Here is a 23059-nt window from a genome sequence, read left to right as displayed (position 1 = left end):
ATATTTTCGTCATTAGCTAGACAAAAAAGAAAACCGTTGTCCGTCATCTGTATACATTATATTGTATATTATAAATTATAATATAGGTACATATAAACAATATAGCAACGACGATGACGACGACGACGACGACGACGACAAATCCTTGGGCGTGATTCAAGCCGAAGGTTAATTCAATTATTACTATATTATATTTTACTATCATAATAATTTCATAGTTATTGTATTATTATGCAGCTATATAGAGATATACATATATGTTATCAAAGCGGCATTTGACGCTCGAACAGTTTGATGATTTGCATTGAATCTCGTACATGATAACATTATATGTATTATTTATGTATTTATTTTATTTTTGTTACAAAATAGGCCGTGGCTTAAAATACATTTAACTTACAACATATGATACAGATATATAATTATACGAATATTTTTTTTAATAATTTTAAATATTTTTAAAAAATAAATAGTAGTACCTAAATAATAATAATATCTAATATAATATAATAAATTAAAAATAATAAGTATAACAAATTTCAAATTTCAAATTTCAATTAACAAGTCTATTATAGTAACTTATATAACTATAATTTAAATATTAACAAATAACATAATATATACTTATTACTAAATTTTTAAATAAGATTTCAAAATAACACTTTTTTCAAACATATCATACATCAGATAGTTGCATTTTGGTAAATTAGTAATAGTTACATAGAAAAATAATCTTTCAACGGGACCTGATTACGACTGTGGTTTATTATAACGTAAATATGGCTTAATTGGTGAATATTGCTATTTTATAGTTTATGATGAAGTACTTATACGTATGAAAAAAAGACCACTTTTCTATGTTATAAGATTATATATTATAATAGATATTATAAGATTAATCAGATAGGTACTTCCCATCTATAATTTTTGTATATACTATAAGTCTGTAAAGCTCAAGCTCAATATTATTTATTTTTTTTTTTTTTACTTATAAACGCCATACGGCTTTTAACGATATAATAAATACAAAATATAGTACATATTAATGAATGTACAGTAACATATTTATATATATAATAAACAACATGTTTGTATAAAGTGACTAAGATGTATGAGATAATGTATAATATATATATTATATATTATATACTATATAAATAAATAAATGGGAAAAATATGATAGATAAAATATTTTTAGTACATTCTATTATAAAAACTTATAATTCAAACCAACTACAGAAATACAGTATTATTATTTAAAACTTATAACTTATAAGTTATAAGGTATTAAATTTGGTAATAATTTTTTTTTAATTTACAATATTATTTTTTAAGTATAAGGTAAAACGAGTTTTTAAAGTCAACCCTTCAATAATTTTACGTAAGAGAACCTTGTTCTTGCAGGTAACTCGTTTATCAATAAATTACTGTTAACTCAATCTGCTGAATACAGGTTCATAACCATGAAGTTTCTAATCAATTTTCAACAGATGAACAGCAAAGTTTAAAAACTTATGTTGTACCCTTCCAAGCTGATTTCTATCACTTGAAGTACGATGGTCCCAAAAATAATAATGCCTAACTCCAAAATCAATCTGATAGGTGTGCACTGCAGTATAATGCTTGTAAAGTGAAGTTAATTATGTTTATGTCATAAATTACATGATTTTTGGATCCTTAAAACATGACGTTTCATATTATGAGCGTTTAAAAACTCAAATTACGAACAACTATAGATATATGTACCTATATCATAGATTGTTGACCGTATTACTTTCATTATCAATTATGTAAATATTGTTAATGCAAAATTATAATGCATTTACGTCTCAGGATTTATAGCGTTTACACGATAATAATTATAACGCACACACACAAAACGATGACCGAGATTTGTTGAAACGGAATGTTATAATATACAGTTGTATTGTAACATTTTAAGTAAACGGCATTTGGCTGTTTATCGCCCTTACAAGCAGTACTGTTCTTCAGCGAGATGACATTATTATTATTATTTCATATACGACGGTTGTGGCGTATCGTTTTAACGAGGACGCGTCACCTCTGCGGTATAATATTCGAGTGCACTGTTTTTTATTATACATACCCACGCGGTAGGTGTACACTAATATATGCCTAATCGTTCGCAGTCGCATTTGTGCGTACGACAATAATGATGCTGCACATTATTGAATCGCATAATATTATTTCTGGCGGTATGTCTACATTCTACGAAACAATATGATTGTGCGCTTAATAATATACATTGCGATGACCACGCTTGAGGTCGACATTACACGTTATTATATTACACGACGCCCGTCGCATAATATTGTATATTATATGGTGCATAGTCAGTCCGGTTACACTAAAAATAATAAATATTTAAAGCAGAATAATTCATTTCTAATAACACTGATGTGTGCTATTCCATCAATATTTTTCAAAAACGCCGAAATTGACTTGGCGAAATTATAGTGTCGTTGCCAGTGATGTCATATGAGGATCACCCCCCTTCCATGCGATAATATTATACGCGTAATACCTACCCTACAGCTAACGAACTGCGAGTGGAATATTTGCGAAAATAAAATCGAAAAACGAACAAATATTGACCAAAAACTGTTTTGTAACAATAAAATCGTTCGCAGAAAATACCTACCTATAATATTATAAGTACTTACGTATTATTTTCGTTTGGCCACGCGTGTTTGTTTCTGTTTAGCGCGTGGCACCCTCGTGACATTGTCCTAGATTTCGAATTCCACAGGCTGAAGAAAAAGCCCACTTGGAGTATAATAATAATCGTGATAGCTGTGCGCGCGGCGGCGGCGGTAATGGTTGTCTTACGGCCCGACGACGGTGGGCGAATCTGACTAATTACCGGGCATTAGTCATCTCTGTGATACGTTTTCTCCGCGTCTTTTTCGTTTATTGTAATTAACCGCGCGCGCAGTTGTGACGGCCTCGGGGCTACTCGGCTCCGGTGCGACCGGCTCGACCGAATCAGACCAATAATTAACGCTAATTATTGGTCAGGGCAATCTTTTGTTTTTGTTTTTTCTAATATATATATACGTTTTACTATCGTAGTATAACGTACGTTTATGTTGCACTCACAATATGCTCCTCTGCAGTCCTCACCGCCCCTGTACACGTTGTACACGTACATATTATTATTGTATACAGGTGGATTATAATGTCGAAATTATTACGATAATATAATGTGTACACCAAGGCAACGACCATAATATGTACGTCCCGTTTTGAGCGGGGTGGTCCGGTTTTTTTGTTGTTGTTCCCACTATTCACGGGAAAATCATTGGGAGCACAACAATTTCCCGTTTTCAGAAATCATATGGGCTAAAAGATAGCGAAAATTAATTTTCATCGACGAATCGTTTTTACTGCCTGTTATATTATTGTATTCTACTACGGGAAACCCTGATTTTTGCAATCTTATGGTGCATCGCGCGGATAACGTAATAATAATTAATGTTAGCAGTTATTAATAGAATATTAACGTCTAGTAGACGACTCAAGTGCACCCGATGATGGTAGGTATTTAATCAGTGCCTAATCGGCATTCAGCGTAAACGGAGTCAACTGTTATTATCTAAGAATTTACTATATATTTTTTTTTATCCCGTTTTGATCTAAAACTAAGTAAAACATAATATAAGGTCAGTGGTCACCTTAACTCGTACTATTGTACCATTATGTCGTGCACGGAGCATACTGGTCCTTTCCATCCTTATCATAAATAAAAATATGAATATAAACAAGTTGCCTCCAATGATGAAATAATTCATAATTATACAAAAGTTGTCTCTCAAAAATATATATATCAAAGTATCAAGTGCCAAGTATACAGTATTAAGTAGTGGCTCAAAAGATAAAATATACCATGTTATAGTTATTAACAATTAAGATAGTTACAGACTTTCAGTAACTTGAATTTAACATATAATATAGGTAATACAAATATTGTACCTAGTACTAGACTTTTATCGCTTACCTAAAATGTAGGATGCCTACGAGGAGAAGTAACTCAAATATACGTAGTCGGAAGGTAGTTCCTACAAAAATTGTCAACTTTTTGACTCTGGGAAGCAATTAATATGCGTGCCCTCATCGTGGTACTTAAATTAAAAATTAATTTTTAAGAACGGATATAACCTAGGATTGAGACTGACGCATGTTAGGGCTGGGAAGTGGTAGCTGTCAGACCGTGACCTGCGAATGCTGTATACACAACAACCGATGAAATAAATTACTATATACTAACATAATTTATATAGTATATTGTTGATAACAATGATACGGATAATATGTGACACTAAGCTCTGCTGTGCAATAAAGACTGGTGCAGGAGAGCAGTATAATAAATAATAATAAATATTATACCATCGTCAAATTATGATAATATATCAACTCCAGGATTTGTGCGTCTTGCGACCGCTAACTGCAATTTATATTAAAATAAATAAAAAATATTTAATATTACCTACGAAAGAAAAGTAGACTAACCACACAGCGAGTGAGGATAACAATTAATAACCAATAACCACAGATATGTATAATAAACTAGATTGCTAACTGCTGCATCCTATCAATGTGTTTAGTTGAAGCAGACAGCAGCCATTTAATTCGAGGCCTATGGGCTTTATCACGGCCTTAGATTTGTTTGATAAGGAAGCCGATAAAAAAAATAAATAATTAAATTATAAAACAAATTTTTATTGCACGTTATTTTTCTTATTTAAACAAATTTTGTATCTAAATATCAATAACAATTTTTAACATAGTTTATTCAGATAGGTTAACAATTTTTACATGTTATAAAATAAAATGGTTTTACTGAGTTTCTGTCGTTTACTAGCAGTTTTCATAATCGAGGATGTTATTATTTTACTGTAAGAATATAATCTCACGTTAAGATAGGTTCTGGTTACTTTGTTTATAATATCGATTTTGTGAGGTCTTGCCAATAAATCTGTTGAATTCCAGCAAGCATCACATTTTGGAAATAGCGTGGTGTCTGTCGCCAGTGAGTTTTGGACATTTATCATAATTTTTAAATCCATATTTTTAATAAACATTTGTTTTTTATCCACCATAATGGTTTTAAATAATGTTTCTGTCAATTTAACAATTTTGTATACCCCATAAGAAGCATACTTCAAACCGCCTCTGTTTTTCATAATTGTAAAATATTTTGGTGTGGTATTATTTTGATAAACGTGATCATTTTCAATGTATGGATCTGTAATAGCTTCAATACAACCATCACATTTCAAAGTTGGGATTAGTTTTTTAACAATATATCCACTTATGTAATATAATATATTTTCAATAGTGATGCTATTAAAATCTAATTTATTGTACTGTTCTGCTAACAATGAAATATCAAATTCATTTTCTAAATTTTGTTCTGGTGCTTTATATTTCCATTTGATTGAAAAAAGAGAATCTTCATGAGGTGACATCAGTGTACAGTTTCCTGAGCTAAGTCTTATTGAAGTGTGCAATAAAGTACTTTTTAGAGCATGTTTGAATTGCAAACAGGTAGGATTATTATTATGACCCAATCGACCTCTCATAAATCCAAAAAAAATTTCTATTGCATCTTGGCTTAATTTGTATGTCAGAATAAATTTAAAATGTTGATTTATTAACAAATCCTTTGCTATAGCTATAGTAGATTTTATGGATGCAGCAAAACCTAATATGAATGTTTTTCTTTTACTTTTCCACAGATCTTGCCCAGTAGCTGTCTTCAGTGAATACAAATAGTCAATATTATTTTTCATTTTTGTTTCTAAGTATTGAATATTTTGTTTATTAATTGGTTGTTTAAAGCCTTTTGCATATGGGTTTCTGGAATTCAAGAAATCAAAAATCTCATCTACAACCCTGATGAATCTTATTGTTGCATCACAATTTTCAAAATCTTTTGAGGTCTTGGATAGAAATTGTAGAGAGTCTGCGACGGAACTGCTAAGTGTTTGAACTGCTAACTTTACCTTCATACTATTGCTTTTCCAATTTATATGTGAAGAGTTTATCTTGTTTGCCAATTTAAAGCCCATGTCGTTTTGCAGTTCAAATAATTTATGAATATATCTCCATTCAATAAGACTGTTGTTTGAATCTTTAAATACTCCTAGTGTTCCCAAAGCATTCCTAGCTAATTTAACATTATGGCATGCATCAGGTGTGAAATAAACATTAGCTTTAGTTGAAGTTATCGAAAAATCAGACTTGATAAAATCAAAAGGTTGGTCTAGATCACATCCTAGAGTTTTAAAAGTTGAAGAATTAGCATATGCTCCATCACAGGTGACTGCCACAACATTAATCCCAAATTTATCACATTGGGTAATAGCAATCCTAATTAATTGAGCTTGTACATTTGATTTAATTTTATCTACAAACCAATACCCAATTGGCCATTTCCATTTTTGTTTTAAGCTAGACAACATAAAAACTAAAACCTCCGTTGACTCTTTTTCACAGTCTTCAACTGTCAAACTATTACCATAGTCACAATAACCAACAAACCTTAAAAAATTTTAATTTATAAATTTATATCTAGTTATAATATATTCAACTATGAATAATATTTTCTAATAATACATACATATGACTAACTTTATCCCACTGAACTGATTTTTTAATACTCATGGAGTCTAATATCAAACAACAAAATTTGTCTTCTTTGGGAAATTTACCTATTTCTAATAGGACATCTTGTAAAATACCAGTTTCAGCATTTATATTTGATACCCAATTTCGTATAGCACTTGGATTAGGCAAAGAAATTGAAGTCCTTTAAATTACAATTTATTTTTCAAAATTACAATTTCTGTAACTCAAATATATAATTGTTTCAGTTATTGAGGATATATACCTACCTAACATAGTTATATGCTTTTGGAGAATAAAAATAAAGTGTAGTTGCAAACTTTTTTACTTCTTCGCTGTATCGCCTTGCAGTAGGAGCCACATTACCATTATTTATAATATCTTTTAAAAAAACCTCAGTAAAATTTTTTTCAATTATATTAGTAGTTTCTCTATCAGTACAGGATCCAATAGTAGACATCAATTGCTGATAAGAATAATTTTTATTAATAAAAATTACAATATAGTTTATTAATATATAAATATACAGTTAAGTTTCACTCATCCGGTAATCAGTCATCACTAATCACTAGAGGCATTTCACATATTATAATAACTTATTAAGTGTGTACTAAGACTAAGCCAATCTTTCTCAGTTAGCATTTACGTAAATACCTCAAGTGAATTTATTTTTGTGTTCTGCCTTCTAACCGTTTGTTGTAAAAGTTTAATTCGCTTTTTGAGGTTGGCTTTTTTTGGTGTATCAAACAATTTTTTTTTAAATTTTCTTTTAAGTGTTGGTGTATATGTAGGGGTATGAGGTGACTGGCTGGAATCTGCAACAAATTTAATACATGACAAAGCATTATTGTATATAAATTAAAATTGTTAACATATTTAACTTACTAGGTCCAATAAAAGTCAGATCGACAACTTCATAATTACACCCAGCATTTTCAACACCAGAATCAATAGGTAAATTAGGAGAAGTAGTTATTATATTAATTATATTTGATGAAGAAGAAACTGTAGATAAAAATGTAATTTACTTAATATAGGTAAGTAGTAGTAATAGGTAAGTAGTACAAATACAACATTGAATGTAAAGAAGAATTTAATTTTACCTGAAGAACTATAATTGTGATCAAATTTGTTGCTGCTTAAACATTTTATTGCTTTTTTGGAACAATCGAAATTGGATGGTATAGCTGTATTTTTTAATATAAGTTTTTCGGGGGCTTCAACAAATTCACTTTTATTAAAATGGAGACTGCATAAGCGTGAAAATTTTGTTGGAATGAAGTTATCTCTTTGGATAGAGTGCACCCATTTTTGTCTCCTTAACTCATCGATTGGAAATCTATAATTAAAAACAAAATATCAAACACATTATTAAAAGTGTATTTCAGTAGAGCTAATTATTTTTGATAACTTTTTTGTAAAGTATTTAGTTACCTAAATAATTTTGTAGTTGAACCAACAACCCCGTCCTTGCTACTGCATCCATCAGCACAGCACTTATATGGCATAATTGGAAAAATAGCATAAAAATATTAAGTCTCAAAACAATATACCTATTGCAAAAAACAGAACACAACAATACTGTCAACAGTGTCAACTACTCAGTTTTGAGTTTTCACAGTAGTACAGTACACAAGTCAACAGACAACAACAACAATTGATAAGGCAAAATCTACATCGGCCTCGATTAAAATGGCGGATAATAACTTCGCATATTATCATCAGTTAGCAATCTAGTTTATTATACATATCTGTGCCAATAACATATACATTTGATGATAAATAATAATAATAAACCGATGTATTGTTATATTGCACATTTTATACGTAGGTACTTATTTTATTTTTAAAAACATTTTTCGATTTTTGAAATTATACCCATATAATATGATATTGTATTGTATTGTTATATATTATAAATTAGTACGATATAATATCGAAGTATCGAACCGCGAAGACCGATATGGACCTGAAACGCGTATCTATATGTTATTTTATTTATTATATTGTATAATATCATATAGACATATAGTACTATACAAATTTAAATGGTTTTTATAGTTCATTGCGGATGTATTTTATTAACAATAATTATTATCTAACCAGTTGAAAAATTCCAATTGAACACGTTCGCCCTGCACATATTATTTTCTAAAAACTAATTAAAATTAAAATAGCTTTTTTCGGTTGATCATTTAAACGCTATTTTTTAAACAGGTGTTTTATACAATTATACTTCGACGTATATTTAATAATATAATATAAATATATATATAAAGTTTATTATAAATTATAATAATAGTTGTTATTGCTGTTGTTATTGACGATGGAAACTTTTAGTTTTACATATTAATTAATGTATACGCGTTGACCTACAATATGCAGTCATACTAATTACAAAATATTTACACTATAATGGCACACTACATTTTCGTGTATATTTCATTATTATGTATGTAAATATTATATATTTCAACTATGATGCGTTTTTGGTTAATTAAAATCGCGTACACATGATATTACTTGGTTTATGTATTATTCGTATAATATAGAACAGCCCAGTCAATAATTATAGTTATGTCATTTTAATGTTTTGTATTATTACCCCGAGGCTAATTATTACTACACCGATAGTAGTAGTTGGAACTTATATATATAATAATAATAATATATATAATATTATAATTACAGTTCGATTCGAATTAGTATTTATATTTTTAAATGTATTTTACCGTTGCATGTGGTGGTTATAATATATATATATAATATACCTTTAGGTCGATATTATTATTAAACATTTATACAATATGTTCACGGTAACTAGAAACACTCAATATTTTGACACGGAGTTATTTAATTTAAGCCATGATATTATAATTGATAATTAAAAAACTAAAAATTATATAATATTTAAAACTATAGGTACCTACACTATGTTGCATGTATAAAAATAAAACATTTAGGTACGCTATTGTTTTTTATGTACAGTTTTTGCAAGCAACCATTTTCCAAAGTTAAAAAATGAATGAGTAATTAGATTTTGAATTTCAGGTATTATTCACATATTATGCAACCCGTGAAATTATTTTTACTAATCAATCATTTTTTTTTCAAACAGTACGTATTTTAGCTTTTAAGGTATTCTTAAAAAAATATAAAAAGTATATTACAGTAGGATCTCTCGACTAAAAAATAACCGATTCATTTAATACGTCGCATACATGCAAAAAATTCAAAATTCTATTGGGATATAGATGTACAAATAGTTATTTTTTATTTTTTACGGCCACTAAAATAGTAAAATGTATACAAAAAATACAAAGAAAAATAATTGATGCCTGGTGGTGAAAATTGGTTATAGCCTTATAGGTAGGTACTGCACGTGTACAAAACTAAAGTACCTACGTAAAAAAACAGTAGCAGTATATCAAACCTATAATAATAGATGTGTTTTATTTAGTATCTCGATGAACAAAAAATCAGGCTTACAATATTGAACAACTCTATTGGAAGAGTTATTTTATATAAATAGCTAGGTAGCTACCTCGATATACCTATACCTATACTAAATCTTGGCATACCTGTGCGGCTTTACACACGTATACTCATATTGAATATATAGTATGCAATATACGTATATATATATATGTTTCGTAATGGGGTGAAAAAATAACTCTACTTTTGCTTCGGGGACACGTATTCGCAAGTAGTTTGAAATGACTCACGCCAATCCGAGGCTGATTCAAAAATTACGCCACGGATAAAACTCGAGTTCTCTTTACATATAATGTACATATGCATATAAATGTGTGTGTATAAAAGATAGAAATAGAGAGAGAGAGAGAGAGAGAGTGAGAGAGAATGAGAGGGAAAGTAAGAGGAAATCCTTTCATTTCGTCAAACACGCCGTTCGTTCGTTTCCACGGCGGTTTTAAACGAATTTTCTCTCGCGTTGACGACGTCGGCGTGTTAAACCACGTTGACTGCGGAATTCAATTACAAGACAGAAACCATCATTGTCGCCCACCACCACAGTGAGTTTTACAAACTGCAATCGTTTTTTTCGAAAAAATTATAAACAAAACATGCATTTTTGGATAGTTTCATCAGGTATACAACACTATGCTATTTTCGAAACCTACGCACGAATAATATAATAATATTAATATAAATTGTTTATGTCTATACTATATACACTGCCAATATATTATCATAAGAATAAGTCAAACTCGCGGCAGTAAACCATCGCAGATCGGGTCTTCGGCAGGTGGCCGCGGTGCATGTCAAATCCTCTTCCCGGAAACCGTAAGTCGTGAGTGCAAAGTAACGTTTCAAAAGATATCCCAAACATACGCGTATCTATCCTTTACCAGAAAGTAATATACCCGTATAATATATACTATATACGTATTTGCTCCGAATCCCACCACCCCTGTTGCACGCGCGTTATAATATTATCTGGAATGCGCCACAACAATTCGTGGTGGAATCCTCAGATTATAATATTTTAATAGCAAATGCACTATTGTACTAGCATAATAAAATATTACGTGTTATACGTATGTACCTACTCCACCGCAGCAGAATAATATGCACACCAGCAGTATCCATCACGACTGCAGCAGTTTACGAGACGACGTTTTTATTACAGTTCCAACAATAGCACGATATAATATAATATCTTATATCTAATTCTATGTGAAATATATAGAATGCCTATACCTATATGTACACATAAATACCTAATAACGTGTGTACTCATACCTATATAATATGTAATATTGTATAATATATGGGCAGAGAGGACTAAATATTGTGTTCTTTGTCGTGCAGTCTGCAGTATTTATAGTGTTTACGACGTACCTATCAACTATTATCGCAACACACCGAACACATGCGTGTAATCACGGTAAACGCACGTCACATCATTTTTTATAATAATAATTTTTATATGCCAAATCTAATCCTCCTCCGCTCCGCCGCGATGGACTTCGACGCGCACACACACACACGCGCGTCTCATTATTTCACGTTTTCCCATTATCCCGCGCACGCAGCAGCTGCAGCCACTGCCGTTTGTCTCTTGGTCGCCATCGTCGTCGTCTTCGGTAGTGTGTGTGTACATGTGCGCGCGCAGTTTTTTTATTTCATTATCATCCCGTATACACCTATTATATTATTATGTATAGTCGTTATTATTTCGGTTCACATTTGATTATTAACGCCACGGGCGCGGGCAACAATGAGCGTCGTCGTTGCTGTCGTCGTCGTCTTCGTCGTCATCCGTTGATGTACAGGGTGTGCGCGTCCTGCAGTCGACATACCTGACGTACTTAATATAATAATAATAATATGTATTTTCAGGTAACACAGTATTGGGTACCTACAGCAGGCGAGTGCAGCGGTGGTCGCCGACATTCGAATGGGAAACGCTGAGACTTATTATTATTATTATATACGTTTATTAATATTTTATTATTATCACGGTTGTTATTATTATTTTTTTTTCAATCCACAGCTTCTTGTGTCCGTGTGCGTGTGCGAGATGTGTCATTAAACCCGCGCGACCAGATATCGTCGCCATTGTCCGTCTCGTGCAGTGTCCGCTGTTGTTCGTCCGTCTATACAACATACGTATACGACGTTTTTCCACCTCGCCTCGTCGACGCTACCGACGATTTTCCGACACGCTGCGCTACTAATAAGTACCTATAATAATAATAATGACTGCAATAATACGCTTGCACGATAATAATAATATAATATATTTTGTCATACAGAGCAATGCTATTAACAGCAGTGTCGTATTTAGCCAAACTCTGGTGTAGCGTGTACGTGACGCGTGTGTGTGTTTGTCACTTTACGAGGTGATATTACGTATGTCTATCTATGTGTATGTATATATATATATATATATACGATATATCGTATATATAGGCACATCTGTATTAACTCCGCGCAGATTTAATTAGGCGCTGTCATTTGCGCGCGAGGCCAACGTACCGAAATCAACCGATTGTGTGACTATATATAATATATTATTATGTACACGATATTTCATGTTATATAGTTATTATTATGTGATTATACGCGCATTCAACGAACGGGAATCGTTATCAGAATAAATGTTGCCCGCAAAGTGTTTTAATTCGTTAGACTATTTTATTCGTCTCGTGGGTATCGTCTACAACGGGCTACAACTGAACGGTACGCGTATGTCGGACCTACGACATCTATTCTCCGCATCTCACTTTTATTTATGGCGGCAACGTTTCTCGCTCGGAAACTTGTGGTAATAATAAGCTCGGACAGCGTTGGCAATAATAACGCGGCGCAGCGCACACATAATATTGCACCTTACCGCTGTACACGCGATAAACCGGTTGTCGACTTTATACCGTCGTACGTTTTTAATGTAACGAGTGACAACGCACAATTAAACTGCACTGTTGATAAATAAATTATTTTTAATTAATTTTTAAATTGTAGCGACGACAATGTCCTTATTACGGGGTACACGAGTGTCCGACTGTAAAAAATAAACCTGCAGGTACCAGCGGCAGCAACACTACCAGCTGTACTCCTGTACAAGACTTATCGGACCACACGATGCGTTTTCCACGTTATAACCTATTGCTATATTCTAACTTACATAATCGATGTAAGAAAAGTTTAATATATTTAGTAAGTGTACATACATGTAGGCTGTAGGTGTATTCCATTATGAACAGAATATTAGAAAAATATACTCTTACTAATGTACGGAACAAAGGGTGAGTATGGCAAATGTGTGCTATAGCCGCTAGGTAACTAGAGATGAGACAAAGATACAATTAATTTATTATAGAAGTATCGTAAGAGTGGCACAAATTTTAGACAAAATGAGGAAGAACGGGTTGAAATGGTAATGTCATGAGGAGAGATGATACGGAGGCAGTGGTTATGAAAATTAATTTAGTAGAAGAAATAAAGAGAGAGACGTCAACCAGAGAAGAGATAAACTAAGAGAGTACCTAACACAAAAATAGTTGGTGTGCGTAAAGCTAAGATGAAAGACCCTATAAATGAGTAGTACAAAGGCGACAGACCCCATATAAATGGAAGCGAAAGAAAAATAAGAAGACTTTAGGCACAAGTTGTATTAGTTACGTTGTGCGTACCTACCTATTTATTGCAAACAAATTTGACCATTTCAGTAGTTTACTAAACATTTTGTAGTTGTGCGTGTTATTGAGTAAAATACTCGTAACAACATACAAAATGTGATTTATTGAACACTTATCGTTTTATTGATAACAATTGCATAATGATATTTTAATATATATATAGGTATTTGTTAATAGATTTCAGTATTTCACATAAGGACATAACAACTGACCGTCATCTGAAACGACTACCAATACAATAATAGCTTTGAATGTATTTTTTTCCGAGTTTTTTAATAATAAATAATTGTGAATGATTCAATGATTTATTAACTCTAACCAACTATAAACATTATTATAAAAAGTCACCTAAAAGTATCTTCAACTTCTTTTTGAATATTAAATAAATAGTATTACCACGATATAAAATAAAATAAAATAACATTACTAGATTTTATATAAGTAAACAAATATTTGAAGAAAAAAAATGAAACTTTTATAGATAAAACTAACAACAAAAGCTATAGCATACTTCATACACATAAATAACTAATAATTAACATATTATTCGGCGTGCATATCAGTTCAACAACAACTTTCTCTATGCATATTTTTATTTTTAGTATATTATTAATTTATTTGTTAGGTGACCAATGTATAATATTTTAATATACACACACACACACATGTGTCGTCTTTTTATTAATGAGTATACTGTAGGCGTGCAGTTAATAATATGAAATAATAGTATAAAAAAAACATAATATATTTATGTTAACAAGAAAATAATAAGTTTTCCAAATATTTGATAGTATATTTGATTTGTATTTTTGTTAATATTTTGTAGAGCATGTTTTAAAATTATATTACCTTCCTAGGTGGGTTTCAACTATTATTTTGATAATTATTAATTACATTTTCCCAAGGATCTTGTGTGTTATAAATTACATTAGTCATTAATCATTAAATTTATCAAAACATTATTATATAGCAATTCTTTCAGTAATGTGCAAGTATGTATTTGATATTATAAATATTAAATACAGTAGAATTAGGTAGGCATTATTGCTAAAAGTTACTTAATGTCGAAAGTTGAAAATTAAAATTGAATATAATAGGTATCTATAATAGCTAGTAGGCAAACGCATTTAAGTATAACTGCGCAAGAAACGAAGAAATCAAAAACCGGTTCATTCGATGATAATTAACCAACTTGAAAAATTAAATAATTAATAATAAATAATTGATTTTTATTTTTATTTTTTAAATTTTAGTCTTACAGCGATAGACGATGGATATATTATAATTTTTACACAACTATTGCACGAGCAATTATGCATAATATTAAATAATACATACCTATTTATTTTGTTTTTATAATATATTCTATGTTTATTATAATCTGTCTGGTTGAATTATGAGATTTGCTCTTGGTAATTATAATTATTACTATTATTATTAATTACTATCATTATTATTAGTTAAATTATTTTAATCGTCAAAACTTGGATACATTAATACGTCGAACGGTTTAAGGTCACAACACTAAATCAAAAATGATCCATTAATTATAGTATGCGAAGGATGTATAATATTAAAAGCATTACTACATTTATTAATTTTAAAATGATATTTGAAGGACATAATATTATTATTAAGTTTGGCGAGTCTAAATTCCTTTTTTACTTAAGTATATACATTTTAAACACGCCTGATTATTAAATCACGTTTACTCGTGTAATAATAATAATAATATAATAACAGGTACATGTCGTCGTGTTCAAAATGCGTTTTTGAACACGAGCTTATAACGATATTTACTTGACGAATATAATATTTATAGCCGGCATCCGGGAAAACGTCATGTGTGCCAGTATACGTGCACCTACAATTTATACAGTTGATTGCGTAATGGCCGCAAAAACGTATACATACTCATATTAGTTATATATTATTAATTAATTATCATTGCCGGAATTGGTTCGATATTGTTCTAAAACGTGATTTTTGTGATTAAAAAATATCTACATTCGCAGAGAGCGTCAACGAAGTTAGACATACGTGCGTGTGTGTGTAAATATCATACATTATACAATAATAATATAAATGTCGTACGAGGCGTACACGGCGCACGGTCACTGTATTATAATATACGTCGCGTGCGATCGGGGGGTTATGGTCTGTTGGGGTGTTGGGGGGGAGGGTGAGGTTAGTGGTAATTTCTGGGGATCTGGCGAGCCTATTTATAACTAAAGGACAGAAAAGGGTGGTGGTTGCGTTAAATTCGAAAGGACATTTTTTCGGTTCCGATCTTTGTTAGAACGAGCGCACGCTGGTTTTTTCTTAGGTTTTTTTACGTTATATATATATATATATATAATATACTCTGTATTATTAATGCCCGGGCACGTTGCCATGACGACCGTGTCTCCAGCGAAAATGAGAGGAAAAAATTTGCGTTTCCTCCCCACGTCATTTCCATTCCACACCACCGGCACTGCCGCCTACATCCCGCCCGCCTTCTAGCCCGCACACTACCCTTCACGCCCTCTCGTCATTTCACCCTCTCACTCGCTTCTTCTCATCCACCGTCGCGTCGTAGTTTGCCGCGCCGGTATATATAATATTATAATGGAACTTTGATAAATAAGAGATGCAAGGCCGGAGGGTCGGTCGTGCGAGTCGGCCTTGGCGAGGGGTAGGAAACATCTCGTGAGTGGGGTGTGGGCTGGGCAAGTGGAGGCGAACTTTTGATAAATAAAAACTTGGAAAGTTTCTCACACAGAATATAATGCGGTCCGGCCGGGGCTCGAGACCTGTTAAAAAATACACGCGCTGCAGCGGCTACGGATGGAATGACTGGGTGTGGGTGAGATGAAAACCCCAAGGGGGGGATACCCGAACTCGTATTGATTTTTACATTAGCTTTTTAGCTTAGCCTCATACCGTTTATTAAATTACCCCGGGGCTCTGCAAGCGATGGACCTTCAACCCTCTTCTCTACGAAATTACGTCATTTAAAAAAATATATGTGTAGCATATACACACATTATGAAAAAAAAGTAATAATTTTTTTTTCCTGAGATGAAAACAAGAGCGTTACGCTTATGCACTCTTATGCCAACGTACTCGTGTAGTCGTGTATATATGTATATATTATAATATTTTACGTTTATAAGTTATAATATACATATAGATGTAGATGTGCGCGTACAATCAGAAAAATATTTATACAACGTAACCGGAGGTAACACGACAATATATATCGTAATACTATGTATTACGCACAAATATATTTTCTCCAGTTCATCGTTTCCAAACGATTATAGTATTACCATAATAATGTACTGTACCGTTGTCCGTGGAATTATTATCATTTTTATTGATAGGTACAGCAGCAGTAATAGCCATTAGTCGTATATAATTGAATTGAAGAACATACATTATTTTATTAAGCACACTGCAATCGTCAAATAATCTCATGTGGCGTAGTTATAGAGAGAACCGAAGTAAATAACCGTAGTATACGAGGCTGATCATATAACGATATCGATTTCAAATTGACTGTTGTTGATTTCTTTTACGTTTATATAGTGTTCGCTATACGATTTGTCAAAATTTAAAATTATTTAAGCACGTCATAAATTATAATTATTAATCATTGTATATATTGTAATGTATACAATATAATATATTTCTAGCGTTACATTCAAATGTTTACAATCACACGATGAGGTTCAGTCGGTTGTGCTTAATTAATAGGTAAGTAATATATTTTTTCATCTTTCTTGTGTCTGCTATAGTGCTATGTATAAAAATTAGATCCCTTGGATTTTAACGTGAATCAAGATTCACGTGATCATTTGTTTTTGGTCCACGTGTATTTAAATTTAAATTTAAAAATACAATTATTTAATTCATTTTTAAATAATTGGTAAATCATAGATATTTATTTCATGTTTAAAATATAATATTTATTAATTGTATTAAATTATGATATAATATTTTAAAAAAATCAAGTACTTCTGGTTCATAATAAATAAATGATTACCGATCATCGCTATTTAAAACCCAGAAACCATAGGTAATATACTAAATGTATTGAAATAAATTACGTGCAATAATAAATAGGTACGTGTATTCACAGACTCGTATATGAATTTTAATTTCACATACGAGTTTACTAGTGAATTTAATTACACGAGAAATAGAGACCTCTAATAAAAATTATATTACAACATGCTATACCTAAATGTATACGTTAATATGTAATGGTTCAACGTTCATGTACAATTTACATTCATCTAATATTATAGGATTAAAAATAATTTAAAACCAAAATTATTCCGAAATTTGAATGTTTTTTTTTTATTTTATGCCATTCATATCTTTCATGATCAAAACAATAATTTTAAATGACAATTTATTAATATTATACGTATATTATAATTTTATGTTTTGAGATTCCTACCAAAAATGTAAATTTTTTAGGAAGTCAATTAATTAGATATTTAGATTTCACCTAATGCGAATGTAAAAATTGTTTACACGATGTACCAAACTCTCAAATTAACTTGATATTAATCATCGGACCCCACGGTATACAAATAATATTATATCAACACGATAATACTATAATTATCATACTCGCATCGTAATTGTATATTATATGCATTTCACGTATACTTCAGCAGACGTACTTAAAATATTTTAAATTACTTATATATTAAAATGCGACTTCATATTATACTCTCTTATAGTTCTTAGACTCGGACGATAAACACTTATCCGAGAAATAACACTAACTTATTGTACCTACGCATAAATATACTTACCGCAGGTTCAAATGCTCGATGGTTTTTTATTCAAATATTTAATAAGCAGCGTCGTGCCCTCCGTACACATGTGCCTATTCGGAAAGGCAGTTCACGCTGCATTCGATCAACACTTCTATATACGTCGAATCTCTTCGATATAAATCCCCCACGCGTACTTATATGGCTATATAGGTTTTATATATATAACGAATACCACATATATATTCTATTCTATTATTGTCCGTTTGATTTTAACTACGGTTGATCGATTGTTCGTTTATTATTACTACTACAACTAACCCGTGGAAGGCAACTATTTATTTTATTCACTGCGTATTTATTTATTTATATATATATATTCTGTTCACTTCTCCTGCAGGAAATCGTTATTATATTACGAAACATAATATATCATCTTTCGTGTGCACTGTAGGCATTTTATTTGAACAATGCGTTTCACGAAAACGCATAAGCATCGTGAACTCTTATCCTGATTTTCTATTATATCAATATGATGTATTTTTTTTTATTAATTTAAGTCCAATCACAACTAATGTATCTGAACCACGTGTGGATAAAATTATATTATTTTTTTTTCTTTTATATAGTATCAATAATAGTTCGAATAAATTTCAGTTAATGGCCGTCATATAGAATCGTTTTGTATATATCTACATACAGGTAGCTAAAACAAACGCGCAGTCGTTATAATAAACGTACGACTGACTGACAGCTGTTGGTACTTAATAGATTAATTTTAGATATTCAGACCGGAGCGTGGGAGCTATTTAATGTAATATATTACTGTATATACCAATAAATGCGAGGGAGGGGTTCATTCAGTTCAATGTTTTAATGACGGGGTGACAGAATTACCGTATACACCTATATGGGCCATAACCTCACCGTAAAAATTCGGAATCGACTAATGAACCTTCCCCACTATATGCACTAATATATATGTATAATATATGAGCATATTTATTAAGTTTTAGTATAGTATATAATAATTCGGTTAAAAGTAGTTTTTTAACTTTGTAAAATGCGAATATATAGGTACTCGTCACAGACTAAATCAATTTAATTTAAAAAAAGTTCAGTGTGAAGTTTATATGGACGTAGAAACTATAGGAAGTAAGTATAGGTAGTCTCGTATGGGGTTGTCAAATTCGTAAATAATATGATTAGGCTTTCTTTCGTTCAAAAATCCATTTGATGTGATATATATTTATATATTATATTTACAAATTATCTTTGTTGAACGTATTCAAATATATATTATATATATTATACATCTCATTCTTTCTTCAAGTGTGTCGTATAGTATTTTTATATCAAATATACAAGCGTATAGTTTTGTAATTTTGTATATATATATATATATATATATATATATATATGTGTGTGTGTTGTTTTATGTTATTTAAAGTTTATCTGAAATGTGTACCTATTATACAAACAAAATGGTTAAATATTAAAAAAACGTATACTATTATATTTATACTGCGGTTATGGACATTTATACGGTTAATATTAACATGATAAAATTTTCTGCCAAAATATTTTAATTTACATGCAGGATTATTGCAATCATTTCGTATTATGCTTATACAAATGAAAAACCTCTTAATACTGTTTGTTAATTAATAATAGTATAATTCTTATATACAATGGGCGAACGTGCCCGTGTTATGTGAATGTGCCATTTATTGCAAACATGCACATGTTCATTATAATATTAATTATTCATCGTTTTTATAATCTTCGAATTTCGTTTTTTATATTTTGCTGATCATCGCTGTGACCAATATTATATTCATAACCAGCCTAACCGTCCTAACCGTGTGACTTGTTCTGTTCCTCTGTGTCGTTCAATGGACCAAAATACAATAGGGCGTGACGCGTGAAGCTCTACTACGGCTGTAGTTAACATAATATATATATATATGGTGATAATATAATGCGAGACGGCATAATATTAAGTATTTTATAAAAAATACCTACGAGTTTCGAAAACATTGTATAATAGAGTGATTAACCGGCCGAGTTTTAATAGTCGTGGTGGAAGATTTATATTAATTGACATATCATATATTATTATTATTATTATGTGCATCGCGACTTTGGGCTTCACCGGAAGTCTTTTATTAATTACTACCTCGGCTGCATGCACGCGTGGCCAAACCATTCAGGTGACAGTTTTCCTCGCTATAGGTATCATTAAAATACAATACTATTATACACATAGGAACCTGTTGTTTTGTATTTATTTCGAAATCCCGGTGCAGCAATTAAGCGAAACTACGACAATTTATTATAATTATTATTATTATTAATTATAGTCGGCTCATCGGCCATCGCGTTCGGTTCACTTTTGTTGTGGGACCCGGGATGGCACTCGCGCGAGAACCGCTGCGGTTTTCTCGAATCACTAGTACAATACACACGTACGTGCACAATAATACTACATTGCAGTGGAATCTGGCGCCAAGCGAAGTGTTATTAGTAAACTAGGAATACTTGGAGTACAGTTTATGTACTGGACATTATTCAATATTACAATATATGTCTACATGTTTCACTATCAGGACAAGAAACCGTTAGGTATTTCAACTGTTTTAGTTTCGACTATAAGAACGCTTCTTTAAAATTTTCGATTTTTCTTTTGGGTTTGTGAACGGTTTTTAACGTTACTAGATTTTTGGTTTAGGTTTCAATTACGGTTTTTAAAAGCTTTTGTTCGGTTTATGGTTACAATGTTAAAAAAGGTTTTTGTTGAAAAAAATCAAGGTCTTAACCGGATTTCAAAAAACCGTTTTCGCTATCACTGTGTTTATCGCTCTACATTATCGCAGTAGTGTCTCAAATATACATCATCGTAATATCGATACTTCTACGGGGAATAGGTATTTCGTAGTATTTCGTATAATTTAAATAAACGTCTCTCTTTTTGTTGAGATTCTACATGACTATTACTATACGGCGAATTTTTCCTCGAACATTCGATATCGTGTACGTATCTCAAACGACGATATGCGATCGATTGATCACTGTCAAGATATCTGTGTGACGCTTTTCGTTCGTCAGACTGTTTCTTTTCTTTCAATAATAATATTACAAACGATCGGACGGAGGACGTTGGTATAAAGTATAGAGACTATAGCTAGACGAATACTTATATATACGAAATCACTTTATTCAAAGAAGACGAATATTCTCGATATAAAATAACGATAATAATACGAATTATTAAAACCGTACGTCAAAGTTGTTCTATTTAATTAACGATTATTTATATTGCCAAGGTAACCGGCTCGGCTCAAGTATATTTGAATTATTCAGGTTGCCATGATACGACGTAGTTCTAGACGTACTTAATGTTTTATAACATGTCATATATAAATATATACATAATGTATACAATATATAGTGTATATCTCGCACACACACACATATATATATATATATGTATATATAACGTATCCGTGTTATATAATACATCAGTCGTTCCTATAATGATATATACGCGTAGGTATATATTATTTATATTGTTATAAACGTACGAATTACGACGATCAAAGCGAATAGAAGTCGAACTCGATCATTCGGGGGGCCGCAGTTATAGCAATAAAAAGCCCAAAACCACTGGGACAATTCTATGCATATAAATTATTATTATATTATAGTATTATACATTATGATGTATACCGTACACACTCTAATACTGTGTGTATGATACACGCGTAAACAAATAACGAACACGACGAGTCGACGAGACCTGCTGCAGCAGCTAGCCATAATATCAATATTCAATATAATAATATACCGGTACATATATACGTATATAGTGTTGTACTGTATAGTTGTGTAATTGTGTCTCGCGCGCACACCGAAAACGGCGGTTTACGTGATTTTGTTCGAATTCCGATCGAGACGAGTGACATATGAAACCCTTCGGAGGGGACATTTTCGAAATTTAACGACGGCATCGCGGTAACGGGTCCCGCCGCGGTACGATTTCGTGAACCGACTAATAAAAATTATCGAAATTTTTTACGATCGGCCGTCCACCGTCGTACGAAAAATAAATTTATTAGGTATACACGCGGCGTAAATTATTTTAATATTATCGCGAGTGCCTTATACAGCGGTAGCCGGCGAGGGGCTGTGGTGGTTACGCGGAATTCACACTCTGCGCGCACAATGTACGCTGGCTGCTGTTGTGTACCTACAACGACATATTACTATTATATACCATACAACGCAATGTACGAAATCCGTGCGCTCCGTATACGGCGTATAGTGCACGTATAATATATGATATTATATTATATATTTGTGTCGGATTTCCGTGGAGGGGGGAGGGACGATGAAGAGGACGAGATGAAAAAAATAAATAACAAATCGTGATGTTGCGGTCATCCGCGCGAGCGTTAATAACAATTATTA

At 31.5% G+C, this 23059-nt stretch overlaps 1 long non-coding RNA gene across 1 annotated transcript; it reads left to right on the top strand.

The window, feature by feature from the left end:
- The first annotated feature begins 13144 nt into the window (after window positions 1–13144).
- On the top strand, window positions 13145–14115 carry LOC132919157 (uncharacterized). Its single transcript, XR_009660592.1, has 2 exons — window positions 13145–13309; window positions 13992–14115. It is a non-coding gene; the product is annotated as an uncharacterized LOC132919157 (long non-coding RNA).
- The last annotated feature ends 8944 nt before the right edge of the window (window positions 14116–23059 follow it).

The sequence above is a fragment of the Rhopalosiphum padi genome, chromosome 2 (assembly GCF_020882245.1).
Source record: "Rhopalosiphum padi isolate XX-2018 chromosome 2, ASM2088224v1, whole genome shotgun sequence".
In the NCBI taxonomy this organism is placed as follows: Eukaryota; Metazoa; Arthropoda; class Insecta; order Hemiptera; family Aphididae; genus Rhopalosiphum; species Rhopalosiphum padi.
This window is presented reverse-complemented; position numbering and strand designations above follow the sequence as displayed.